Below are 14,641 nucleotides of genomic sequence, written 5' to 3'. Positions count from 1 at the left end.
TATGTTGCTATTTCTGTTGTTGTGACCCATGCCCCTGTCTAGCTACATTAAACTTCTTTTGTGGTGCCACATTCTCTTTCCCATCTGCATTCTAAGGCCTTGTCCTCTTAGGCTGTCATTTACCTCTACCTTTTTCTTTTCATCCATGCTGAGACTCATCCTTACACTTTGAATTCTCATAGTAATGCTTCAATTTCCCAATAACTTCCTCAAGTGACCAAGGCTCATCATACTCAATCTGATCTTTAAATGCTAATGGTAAACCACTGAAAAATCTTTGAACTTTAGCCTTCTCATCAGTAAGATATAGTACATACCTCAATAGCTCCAGAAACTTGGTTGTGTAATCTTCATCTGTCATTGATCCCATATTTATCTCGTAGAATTATTTAGCCTTATTGTCTTAGTACCTCTCTGACAAGTATTTCTTACTCAAAAGCTTTTTGAACTCCCGGAAACTCAATTCATCTGTCCTGATGTCTCTACCCTACTTAAAATCGTCCCACCAGATGTCTTCTTTACCTTTCAAGATGAAGATAGCTATTATGGCCTTCATATTATCTGTGTACTCACGCAACTCAAAGAATTTGTTCATCCCAAGTATTCAAGCCTCTACATCTTCCAGCTTCTTCACATCTCCATCAAAAGTAGGTGTTTTTATTTCTTGAATTCATCTGAAAAGTATCCCCTATCATTCCTCCTATAAGGATGATAATGATGACGATCATGATGTCTATCAGAAACAGAACTAGAATAGTACCTATACTCATTGCCTCTCCTATCCAGAGTGTCCAAAAACCTGCCATCTCTCACTATATCAGATTTATCCAACCTGTGTCTACCAGGAGACCTACTACCACATGCCCCATTAGTTGCATCCACATGTCCATGGCTGATATGAAATGGCCCTCGTCATTGCAATTCCAACAAACTCTAAACAAGTATAGCATTAACCTCTGCTTACTTCTCTTTTTCCCATATGATCCAACCATTATCTTCCTTACAACTCCTTATCTCTTCCTTTAAGCTCCTCAGTGTAACTACCAAATCAGAAGGATTTCGAACACCATACTTCTCTTCGGATTCATAGGGAGAGTCTTTGTAGTAAACCATCTTGCTAGCCATTTGGTTTTTCTTCCTGTAATGAATAATATGTCGAATAAACCAAATCACAATAAATCAATGTACCTCAATATATCCCGGGGAGGATACCTTGTCTACAAGATCACCAAATCAGTGTGATACATGTATAGCATAGACATAATAAAATATAGATATACAACAAGCAAGTGCATCAATACATAAACATCATTCTAGATAGGGTCCAGTCATTAATGCAAGTCTATATAAACAATGCATGCTATGACCTCATGCATGAAAACAACCATTACTCCATTATACACATTGCCACATGCAACCAACAACATGCATAAGCAATGCCTAATCAACTACACATACACATAAACACATGTAGTCGAACATAAGTGATCAATTCTTGTAATAAACCTAAAAGACAGATACATGTAATCAGCCTACAAGACTGATACAAGTAATCAACATATTCAAGAATGTAACCTAACATACAAGGATTTAAGTAGGTGACATAAAATCAACATGTAAGTGACATATATTCCATATGCAACTAGTCACATACTCATGACAAATACATTTCGAAAGATCAAAAAATAAATTCTCCATATCAACCATACTACAAACATAATCAATCATCAAGCAAATGCAACAAGCACATGAAATGCAAGGGTAAGAGACACACATGCAACTGACATGCATGCATGTCCAACATACACTACCCATCCAATCCGAGAGTTGGACCATGCTCTGATACCACTCTGTAACACCTTCCTCCCACATCCACCCAAGAAACCATGCCAACTAGGGTAAACATGAGACTTGAGGCTACTATGATCAGATTCAATCTCCTATGTGACCTTAAGGAAGTGGAATCGATGGAACATCACACACAGTCATCCAACATCATCGACAGAGCCCTCAGGTGACAATTCAACCACTCAAATAGCCTATCCCTGGATCCCATTGTTGTTCTGGATCTCTTAGGCCATATTCTCTCTCATTCTATGGGCAAGGGAGCGACCAGCAACCTAAAATCGCTCTCATAGGCTTGCCTACCAGCGACTAGAGACCAAAATTTCCAGTTCTGTGCCAGTGACCCCATGATTTTAGCCACTTTTTCATGCCTAAAGCCCAGGCCACTTCCCATAATGGAGTGATAGCTTAGAATCAATGAAAATACAGGGAAACAATGATGCAAAAGAAAGAAATTGAACAAGACCACAACCATACCCCTACTAGCCATGACAGGAATTTCATAAAACACATCATCAACATATAACCTACAGGTGTAAACAATAGAATTAAGTGTAGGGATCTCATATTTATCTGAGAATCATTTTGAACCATTGTTCCCTCATGTTAATTGTTTCTCTATCATATACTAGGTCATATACACATTATCCATCCATGTACAATTAAAAACATGCTGAGAGCCATACATAGTTGTTGTCATAAAATGTACATATAACCATCATAATAGGAATAGAAATACCATAAACATATCAGCCATCAAAATGCACATATACATCAATACATTTACACATGAAAATCAAGGGAAAGAATTTCTCATTAATAAATGTTGAAAAATGGCAACAAGAAATTGCTAAAAATAGAAGCGCTAAAAATAGCACTGTTAAAAATAGCAGTTTGGGCATCAGTGCTGGATTGGGCAATAGGGAATGAAAAATGGAAGTGCTAAAAATAGAAGTTATATTTTTAGCAGTTTAAGTTGGATTCCTATTTTTAGACAGTCCCTGGTCTAAAATAGGAAATAAAATTCAAATTTGGTCTTACTAGCAGTTTGGAATATTAATTAACTAATTCTCCATGAGTTAATTAGTTAAGGAAAAGCAAACTTGAAGTCTTTGTGAGAACATGCAACAATTTCTCCACTAATTGGGGAATGTGTCCTTGATTTGCTCCAGTGATTGAGGAATTAAGGATGAGTTCTATATTGAGAGGATCAGTTGACTTAGTTTAACTTAGTCAAGTTCAGTTAGATTAATTTAACAAATAGTTAAATTAATGAGATATAGTTTGTTGATGCTTGCTGACAACTATTATTTTCAGATAGTTGAGTATTCTCTCATGGATAACTAATGCATGGCAGTTCATACAGAGACCTAGTTGAGATCAGAGAAGGGATAGTGTACTATCAGTTGGATGAATATTTTTCCTATAAAGGAAGGTCATCCATGATGAGGATTTATCTCCTTCAAGTTTGTGCAGTTAGATTAGAGGTTAGTTAGTGTGTGAAGAGGCCAATTCACACAGGTGGCAGCACTAGACCCCAAGGAAACTACACAAGGAAATAAGAGGCTTGGAGGGCAGAGGAGAAGGTTTGTGAGACATCTTTGACTGTCTATGGGCAGTAGAGGGATTGTACTAAGAGCTGGATAGCTTCCGATCTAAGGCTTTGTGTAATCCAAACTATATTTCCACTTGTATGATAATATAAAGACGGGGTTTTAGGCACGTTCTTTCCCCAGGTAAATTCTTCTGTGTTATATGTGATTGATTCCTTCTTATTAGTTATATGTGTTCTTATTAATGTTGCTCATGGTTGATTAAGCTTCCGCTAAATTGTTTGTAGAAGTAGATCAAGTGTTTTACTTTAGTACATTGCATTACTAGCTGATCTACAGGTGGGAAATTTCTTCATGGTACCGGAGCTAGCTAATTTGTAGAAAAAGTTCTACATGGTATCAGAGCTAGCTGATTTGTAGAAAAATTCTACAAAATACTACATGGTATTAGAGCACAGGTGATCAAGGAGAGAACAATATACTGATAGGAGATTTCAAAGTTTTGAGTTTTGGGTCGAGAGTTTGCAAAGAAGATCTGAAAATTTTGTATACTTTGAGTTTTGGGTCGAGAGTTTGCAAAGAAGATCTGAAAATTTTCTATACAAAATTTTCAGAAATAGATAGAATATTTGGATTCCTTGTGGAAAAATACCCAAAATCAAAAAAAAAAAAAAAAAAAAATCGGCTGAATCAGAGTTCGGATGAGGGAGATATTGCTAATTTAAAATCAGCTCTTTTTTTAGAAAATTTCGTGACAGTGGGAAAGTAGAAATAGATTGGTGTGCTAGCCAAGAACCTGTATGCACTTGAGGTACAAGATGCATGCAAAGCCTTGAGGAGCAAGACAAAGGTTAAATACTTGGTGGTTGAGAGGGAGAGTATATTACCTCTCAACATGTAGCGCCAGAAAAAGTCTCAGACAATTGTGGAGGAGCCACGATTGGTGCAGTAGCTTCAAGAGGTTGTGGAGTAGCCACAACTAGAGAAGCTGAGAGGAGATCGAGTAGAGACATCTACTCATGCAGAGACCTCCAGTAGGGGGAAACTTCGAGCCAGGTGGGCAGAGGGATCACATGCAGCCATACCTCCAAGTAGGAGGTGGCATAATGTAGAGTGATCATCCCAAGGAAGAGGGGTAGGATCCTTGAGGTACCCAACCTCTTTGATTTGACTTTGCTACAGGAGCCCCAACGAGGAGTAGCAAGATTGGCTGAATGGGTAGAGACAGATGCGGATGGAGCGGCAGAGACAGCTATATTGCAAGGAATCCTAGGACAATGCAGAGCATGCAAGCTGCATCAATGCGAGAGGCACAAGTGTGTTGCACAGTGCAGGGTAGCACAGAGAAGGGTGCAACGATACGAGATGCATGGATATGTTGCAGTAGCACAGAGGTCAGAGAGGGAGCACTTGTCAGCAACAGGTAGAGTTTCAACATCTGAGTATGTTTCTAGCCCAACAAAGAGGTCAGTTGGGAGTTTTTTTGTTTTGAGATTTGTTGGAGCAACCACACTTGGTAGATGTGTTGCATGCAGAACATTCCAGAGGTACAGGATCAAGTTCGAGAGGAAGCCTTTCTTGTTGAGAGGGAGTGTTGAAAAATGGCAACAAGAAATTTCTAAAAGTAGAAGTGCTAAAAATAGCAGTTTGGGCATCAGTGCTAGATTGGGCAACAGGGAATGAAAAATGGAAGTGCTAAAAATAGAAGTTATATTTTTAGCAGTTCAAGTTGGATTCCTATTTTTAGACAGTCCCTGGTCTAAAATAGGAAGTAAAATCCGAATTTGGTCTTATCAGCAATTTGGAATATCAATTAATTAATTATCCATGAGTTAATTAGTTAAGGAAAAGCAAACTTGAAGTCTTTGTGAGAACATGCAATAATTTCTCCACTAATTGGGGAATGTGTCCTTGATTTGCTCCACTGATTGAGGAATTAAGGATGAGTTCTATATTGAGAGGATCAGTTGACTTAGTTTAACTTAGTCAAGTTCAGTTAGATTAATTTAACAAGTTGCTAAAATAATGAGATATAGTTTGTTGATGCTTGCATGCATGTGACAACTATTATTTTCAGATAACCGAGTATTCTCTCATGGATAACTAATGCATGGCAGTTCACACATAGACCTAGTTGAGATCAGAGAAGGGACAGTGTACTATCAGTTGGATGAATATTTTTCCTATAAAGGAATCTCATCCATGATGAGGATTTATCTCCTTCAAGTTTGTGCAGTTAGATTAGAGGTTAGTGAGTGTGTGAAGAGGCCAATTCACACAAGTGGCAGCACTGGACCCCATGGAAACTGTACAAGGAAATAGGAGGCTTGGAGGGCAGAGGAGAAGGTTTGTGAGAAGCCTTTGACTGTCTATGAGCAGCAGAGGGATTGTACTAAGAGCTGGATAGCTTCTGAGCTAAGGCTTTGTGTAATCCGGACTATATTTCCACCTGTATGATAATACAGAGATGGGGTTTTAGGCAGGTGCTTTCCCTGGGTAAATTCTTCTGTGTTATGTGTGACTGATTCCTTCTTATCAATTATGTGTGATTGATTCCTTCTTATCAATTATATATGTTCTTATAGATGTTACTCATGGTTGATTAAGCTTCCGCTAAATTGTTTGTAGAAGTAGATCAAGTGTTTTGCTTTAGTACATTGCATTACCAGATGATCTATAGGTGGGAAATTTCTACATGGTATCGAAGCTAGCTAATTTGCAGAAAAAGTTCTACATGGTATCAGAGCTAGTTGATTTGTAGAAAAAATCTACAAAATTTTACAATGAACGCAATGAACCAACCAGAGATGGGACTACCACGTTCCACCCAACCATAGATTGGATGAGCCAAGTCTCTCTTCAGCCAATCACCCCCGTGCCATATTCCAAGAATGAATGTGGGACTCATAGAACACATCAAAAACACCAATCAACATGGATGCCACCAGAGTTCTCCACCTACACCATGAGGAATTTGAGTGTCTTCTAGTCTCTCAGGCTTTACCATGCATCCATAGTCTAATGCAAGGATCACTAGGCCCTACTCTGAGACATACTCTCCAAGATTTATCATGCATCTCATCCCAGGACCACTAGGCCCAATGGTGAAAACATCCACTTCTTGGCTTTGCCATATATCCTGCCATTCACCGGTAAGGATTCCTAGGCCCACCGAGGCACACAATCTGGCTTTACCACAATCCACAGTCCAATTCAGGGGCTACTAGGCCAGTGGCTTCATGATCCTCAGTATGGTTCAGGGACCACTGATACCATCTATTTTTCAACTCAAAGATCCACCCCACTCAGCTTCAAATCCAATCCGTCCACCCCAAATAAACCATATGAGAGAACCCATCTCATTAAAACTATGAGGAAATGGAAAGGTTAGGCTGAAATACTGTCACACCTGGAAAAACCTATGCCATGGTAGAAAAGAAACACATGTAATCACATGCATGCCAAATCTAGCAAGGACAATACACATGCAAATTGATATATGTAATGAAGCCTATTGTAGTTGCTTGATCCTTCCTTTCCCTTCTTGATCTTTGCTTCCTCTTGCCTTCTTTGCCTTTCTTGCTCCAATGCCAAAATTTCTCCAATAAACTCTAAGTGCCCAAGAGAGAGAGAAAGAGAGAATAATGAGAGAGCTCCAAAACTCAACTGAAAAAAGGTTACCAACTGATCCTCAAAAGTCTCTTTATGAATGAGGCTCCTATTTTCTTCATTTTCCATTATTTTCCTTCATTTCCTCCTCACATGCAACCTGTGACCTTTCACCTCATTTTTCTCCTAATTTCCATTATTTTCATAATAATTGTGCCAAAAATGCCATTTTTCTTTTCCAATGCCTTATCCATTGCCTTTGCCTAATTTTCTTAGCCATAAAAAACCAAATGAACACCCCCTAGCATGTCTTTCCCAACATTCAACTTGGAATAAGCATCCCATCAACCGTGGTTATTTTTTTTAACTTTTATTATATGGAATTTTTACCAAGGTTGTTACAAAAGGAGAAGAAGGTGGATTAGATTAGCAGTCTTTGTCAAGTTTTTAAATCATAGTCCAAATCTGACACACAAATAATGAATCCTATGGGTCCTAAAACTTTGAACTTTAGATTGTGCTTGTCAAAACTATAGATTAGCATATATTAAAAATTATGTAAGGAAAAGAGTCAAAAGAATGAACATTACATACTATGAACTAATTTAAAACAACAGATAGATAGTGTCTACTCTACATAAAATCCTTAATCTGAAAATTGGGATAGTAGGAATAGCCTCCAACAACAATTACATGAGCTCTATATCACTTAGAAATTAAACTAGCTACTAATACACATGTTGTCAAAAATTGTTGTGAGAGAAAAATTAAAGCAATGACTCTCAACTGAAAGAAAACATTCATTCACTAACTTTATTTTTTAGCAATACACCCTCCTCTCTTTATACATTGAAAGAGAAGAGGGGTTTAAAAATGTAAGTTAATAATAGCCATGAGAGGTCATCCCACTCTTAATCAGTGTAATTAGAAATTGCCTCTATGTTTGTAGGAATCAATATGCCTAGACTAGTGTGTCTTACTTGGCAAGTGTAAGCTCCATGATAAATGTGCCTTGTTTCACATAACTCCAAAGGTGATAAGTATGTCCCCAAAATCAAGTCTTTATAAGCACTCACCATCCCTGAGTATCTCTCTTACTCTAAGTACACCTTATATATAGCCAAATCAATAGAAGCTCAGGTATCTTATGGGTAGTAGAGAATCAACTTAGAGAAACATAGTAAAAACTAAATATGTAAGATTGAGTTAGTGTTTCTTGAGTGTTTACTAGGACAACAACATGTGTGAAGCTTGGGTGTGATACTCAGATATCATATCTTTTAATTTCTGAGTAATAGTAAAGATATTAGATTTCTAATATGATTTATGCCATGTTATTCTTGTCCATAATTCCCTCTTAAGTAGATGTAGGCACCATATATCTGCTATTATGAGTTTCTTGTAGAAATTTTTGCACTCCCACATTTATTGTACAGTTATTTTAGCATATGTGGATTAGAAGTTTAATGGGGGAATACTATGTTTTCAATTCAGTAGTTGTAGGTTTCATTCTTTGAGTACATATCTAATCTATGAGATGAAAAATTGATACAAACACCCCACAAAAAAAGACAAAAATAAGATCATCTTGATTAATAGTGAAATTAATATCACCATGCTCACCTTTCCCCATCTTGAAGAAAACTAAAGACTGGTGGTTGAAGGGTGCTCCCATGAGAGAGAGTATAGATGGTGGAGAGGAAGAGGGGCCTTCCAGGTTTTTCCTAATGGATATCCAGGATAACCTGTCTAAAAGGAAGGTGATCAAAGCTAAAACCAACTTTGACTAGACAGTTAGGAATGGGATGGCGGACATGGTAGGAGACGTCACAAGCTGCATGTCAGAAGTGACAGAGGTAGTTTGGAATTTCTCTTAATCCAGTAAAGGAAAAATCTAAGAAGACAGAGTCCCTGATTAGAATGCCTATACTGAGATTCTCAAGGAACTCTGAGATCTAGAGGATCACATGGGAGTCACATTGATCCAGATGGAATGCATACTGCACAAAATAGGAATCAAGCACCTTGATGAATAAAGCAAGGAAACTGCTACAGAAATGAAGCCTTTAAGCCACTAACTATTAACCAATCTCAAGTGCAGAGAAGCATGACATTTCTATGCATGATTTTGGTATTTTACTAAATGTATAACAAGTCTTTTAATAGTATGATATGTCAAGTATTAAGAAGGAACTTTTTTGTGAACTCAAACAGGTATATGAAATCATGTGTGATGTAATACAATAATAGACAAGAGTATTTTGATTCTAGTAAGTAGGAAAAAGTTCAATATCATGGATGGAGCATAGATGTTGAATTTGTTTTTGGTCAAAGGTAAAAATAGAGTTGAGAACCTTGTGAATATAAATCCATAGTCCAATTTTGGGCCAACAAAAAAAATTAGGCAATGGGTTTTTGGTTTGCAATCTAGTTGTATTGTAATTTGGCATTTAGTCTCCCCATGGTTCCCAAGCACTACTAAATATAGTTACTTGGGTTGGAGTTATACCATTTAGGCGGGTACCTTACAGAATACCCCAAATTGGCATTTTTATTAAGGACACAGCTCAACACTCCAGTTTGCTCCAAATTACATACATAATTTCAAGGTATGATAATGTGTTAATTTATGGCCAGTTTGATTGTTTCAAAAAGAATGCATAAATACAACATCATAGGGATTCAAGTTACCTCTAAGGTGTTTGAAAAATTGATCCTACATTTTCAAGTAAATTATACCTTCAACAAATCTAATGATAAAACCTTCCCTCGCATCATTACTAGATCAATCAAACCTTCTTGTGATGTATTCTTCATTGAAAGCTTACATATCACCACGAAGACGAGAAATGCATCATGTCACAATTTATTAGTGTTATGAACCTCTGCATCTGCATCTTTCTTTGAGTCTGTGTCTTCGAATTCACCCTTCTTACCTTTTCAATCATATTCTTGAAAATATTAACTTCCCATTACTTAGCATCAAACATATATTTATCTAGTATCAACGGAATCCATGTTGTCAATAGTGGCGTCACCAGATTCAAATGCATCATCATGCCCCATGGGTTTCATTGATGAAGCAGAACCCAAAACCCCTTTCAATTTCCTACATCACCTTACTGATAAAATTATGCACCAATTGAGGAATATTCGAATCATTTTGGGTTTTATCAATACGCTACATGCGATCTGCCCACAACAATAAGCTACAATGGAACAATAGAAGAATTTTCCTCCATCCTAGAGTGTTTATATCAGTGAAGCCTTGTCAGTGGCCTGATTCATAGCATTCGTTATTCCTAAGAATAGATTGCAGTGGTTCCTCACGATCTGAAGAAAGTAATCATTGTGAATCTATATTGAGACTCATGTAATCGCAAAAAGGAACGTTTTCAGCATGGAAAGCTCCTTGTTTTCGTCTTTCAGCTCATAGAATTTGTAGACCAATTCCGTCAATTGCAAGAGAATAAGGCTTCCCCTATCTTTTTTATCGACCTCACCTTGAATATGAGAATATATGATCAATTTCTGGATACAATTCATGGTTAGCTCCACTACCTTGATGGATTCAGTCCCGTAGGCCATTACCGGGGGCTGCAACACGATTTTTCCATCGGATGAACTGAGAAAAACCTGTTTGCTGAAGAGGCAGGCATTGCTGTCGCCAACGGTTTCAAGAGACAGGGATGGGGTTTCAAAGTCTAATATTGTGATTGTGGCAAGCTTGTATAGAACATTTTTATGATGGTTTAATAGTATGGAATGATTTTGACATGTAGAATTCTTAATAATATTCTCGAGTGCAGTTCCCAAGAGGCGGCCCAGGTGGGTGCTTCCTCCCAAGGTTTGTGAAAACGCCATGACCTAAACAAATCCCAGTTGTTTCATCGAGAGAAATTTCATAGAATCAGTTTAAATGGGTGATTTGATGGATCGGTACGCCCTGATTCAGCATTCGATGCAATGCACATTGTGTATCACATTTCTAAGTGTTCATCAGCGAAACCAGGGCACGGATTGTTCTAGCGCCCCATTGATAGCTTTAGAGGTCAACGCCTGTTAGATATTTGCAAGATTTGATCTGCCACTATGCAAGGAGATGGCAGGTAGATCATTTCTATTTTTGTACATGGTTGGTATTTCTTCCATAGTCATCATCTTCATAACTCCATGACATTGGGGTCTTTCATCACATGTAATCTAAGTTAAATTAAGTATTTTTTTCTAATTATTCGGGTCACTGGTTTTTAAATCGAAGTCTAATGAGGCCACAATTTTACCTAGAAAATAGTGGAAATTTTGGTGAAGATTTTGATAAAATCTGGCAAACGTTTTTGGAAATTCAGAGTTTTGAGTGCCCCATGGGTTTTTTAAGTAATGAATCCATTTCTACCAAAAAAAAATAAAATAAAATAAATAAATGATTCAAACACTTTTCTGGTCAGATTTTTTGAAATAAAAAATGGTTGGTTTATGGTGAAAAATAACTTTATAAACAACATCGGTCTTAAATGGTGCGTAGTTAATTGACACAAGAAAATAAAATTAAAAATACTCTTGGAAATCCCTAGGGATTCTCACAAATCTGATTTTTTTTAGGTTACATGATTAAATCTTAAAAAACATTTTGTTACTGGAATTTAAATAAATATATTATTTAAAATATTAATTGAATATTTTTTTAGATTTATCTTGACTTTTGATTTATCAAGTGTGTTGAGAGGATAAAATATCTTTTTACTTTAAAAGAGGTGGACACCTAATCTTCCCAGATTGGGAAAATATTGTAAATGTGTAAATACAAAATAAAAAGATGAAGAGACCTTGGAATGTAAATCCCAAGGGGCTCTCTCTCCTATGTATATATTAATGTTCTTCTTAACAAAAAATTAAAATTTGTGGAGTTACCCAATATCTAGCCTGACATGGTATTAGAGCGTAGGTCCCATTTTAACATTTATTTTCCACTATATCTACTGTTAATTCTACATTATTCTCTATATGCGCCTGCTAAACTTGAATGTTATCTATGTGCCTAACACCATAAAGAATAATATAAGTCCTCTTTGAGATATTTTAAGCCTCCATCTAGGATAGTGGTTCCATTATGAGGATTCCTGCATCATGTATGGAATTTAGGGCTTATATCTTGGCCAAGGAATGAAAAAGGGCCTTAGGCCTAAAACAAGGCTTTCTCATGTTTAATGTCCATGAAAAATATATTAGAATGGTAATATGGTCACAATTAGTATGGTTTTTATAATCAAAATGGGTTTTATGGCCTCTACAATGGATAAGGAAGGAAAAGAAGATACTTAGTCTCTAAAAAAAACTTCTATTTTAGGGATACGCCTACTGCAAAGCTTTCCATGATATCTTTTATCCTATCCAGGAAAGTGGTTCATTCTAACACTAATTCAAGCATAGGATTATTACAGCTAAATATCCCTCTCGCTAGGGGCTTATCAGTCAATCCCTTACTCCTTTCTCTCATTCATAACCGTGCATGGGATTCGAACCTCACGCAGTTCCTAAGTGATAAAGAAGGAATAACATAATCATTTGATTCCTTTTTTTATTACCTTCCTCGCGTATGTATAAGACCAAATCTATTGAATCAGTAGAAATTTTTACCAATCCCTCTTGCAAAATATCTTTGTTCATTCAAAGATATTAATTGTTTCTGACCTTGCTTTACCCTAATTGTGATTTTACCGAAAAAATAAATAAATAAATTTAAAAAGAAAATAAATTAAAAAAATTATAAATAAATAAAATAAAATTATATATATATATATATATATATATATATATATATATATCAAATTCATAATAATAATAATAATAATAAAATATTCGGTAAAAGTGATGTCTTGGTCTGAGTGGAGGTAGGGGTAACAGTCCTTTTATTTCTCTTTTCCACATGTCCATAGAGTTTTTAGAGATAGAAACATTTATAAAAAATATCCTCGAATTAGTAATAGAAAGTGATCTAAATTGGAAAAATTTGTAGTAGGTAATACAATTATCTCGTCCAGGGGCCCTTATAAAAGCATGCATTTCATCCCTCCCCTCCCCAGCCAATCCCTGCTACTGAGAGGTTGTGTCCTAAGCATTTTAGTTGGGTTGGAACCAAATGAACGAATGTTCATTCCGGACTCGCAGTTCACCCGTCACCAACACAGAAAGCACTATGATAGGGAATAAAAGAAACATGCTTCGATCAATCAGATTCATCATTATTATGATTTCCTACTCCTTACCCTTGATTTCACAGCTCACTTGGTGGTTCCAACTAGCTTTCTTACTTTCCTATTCCTAAGGCCCTCCCTCCTTCTCTCTATTGCTTTTTTTTTCCATATCCGGCTGTCTTTTTGTCATTCATTTGTGGTTGGTTCGTGGTGCTTGTGCTTGTGTGGAGGTTCCTGTTACGGTTTATGGTTCCATTGGTTCTAAGTTGAGGTGAGATTAGAGGTGAGATGTTATAGGGCTTCGGTTTATGCATGGCCCGTTCGATTGATGTTTCTATATTCACATAGAGAGAAAAATGATTAGTTTTTCCCCTTTCACTGGTCTCGGCCCTTTTACAACCACGAGACAAATGGGATAATGGCATATGGGAGGAGAAAGCTCGAATCGGGGGAACTTCTTTGAGTGGAAGAAGAAACTTATATCTACCCATTTATTCTAGTGATTTCTACCCTCCTTCATTATAGATATAGTGTTGATCCCAATGGGAGGTGGATCATAGTGTGTCTCATGGCATGGCAGTGAGTAGTGGGAAGAGGAATCCTGTGTCGACCGATTTACAATTATATTAAATTAATATTATATGGTATATTATATTCATTTGGATGAAGAAAAGGGAGAGAAAGAGAGGGGGTAAAAAAGAAATGAAAAAAAGAAGATCGTGGATAATCAAATCGTAAGAGATACAAATTTATCATTTTCTATGCAATCCATGGACCAAATCCAATTTGATGAGATTGTTAATTTAAATCCTTTCACACCAGTAGCATCTTATAAATCTCTTTGATCCTAGAATTCTCAATATGCTTCTTTTATGTGATCTACGTAAAAGAAATCCATATTTTTTGGTCAAAGGTATAGTAGTACTTACATTATCAATCGTCATATATCACTTCAATCATAAAATTAGTATGATTGAGAGAAAAAAATTATATTCGATGAAACACTTTGCTATACATAAATTTATGGAGCTTGGAAATGAAACCAACACTACAGATGCATTCAGAGACTCCTTGCAATTTCGTGAAATGTAACACTTCAGTATCGAAATTGTAATTTGCCATTTCCAAAGTGACACAATTAAAATTGACTAGTGTGAATGAATAATTCATATACTTCTACTAATTAGTAGGTCATATTTTTATTCTTGCACTATAGTAGTTGTTGATGTTAATCATTTTTAATTTTGTCACATATTATCTAGTCATATATTTTAGTCTTGGACTAAATTAGTCATTTAAGTTAGTTTCTTTTAATTGGGTCACTTATTATGTAGTCGTGTATTTTATCCTTAGATTAAATTAGCCATTTATGTTAGTCATTTTTAGTTGGGTCAATTAAAATTGCTCAAATTTAACAGTAATTCACTTGAAATAATTGTG

General features: G+C 36.3%; 1 pseudogene; it reads right to left on the bottom strand.

Moving 5' to 3' along the window:
• LOC149202833 (protein argonaute 1B-like) overlaps positions 1-10,871 on the bottom strand; it is a 41,033-nt pseudogene extending 30,162 nt beyond the window's left edge.
• Between the last annotated feature and the right edge of the window lie 3,770 nt (positions 10,872-14,641).

This window comes from Pinus tabuliformis, chromosome 2_1 (assembly GCF_031772625.1).
Source record: "Pinus tabuliformis cultivar Carrire ecotype Pingquan chromosome 2_1, CPIR1, whole genome shotgun sequence".
NCBI lineage: Eukaryota > Viridiplantae > Streptophyta > Pinopsida > Pinales > Pinaceae > Pinus > Pinus tabuliformis.
Note: the sequence above shows the minus strand (reverse complement) of the source record. Positions and strands in the feature narration are given on the sequence as shown.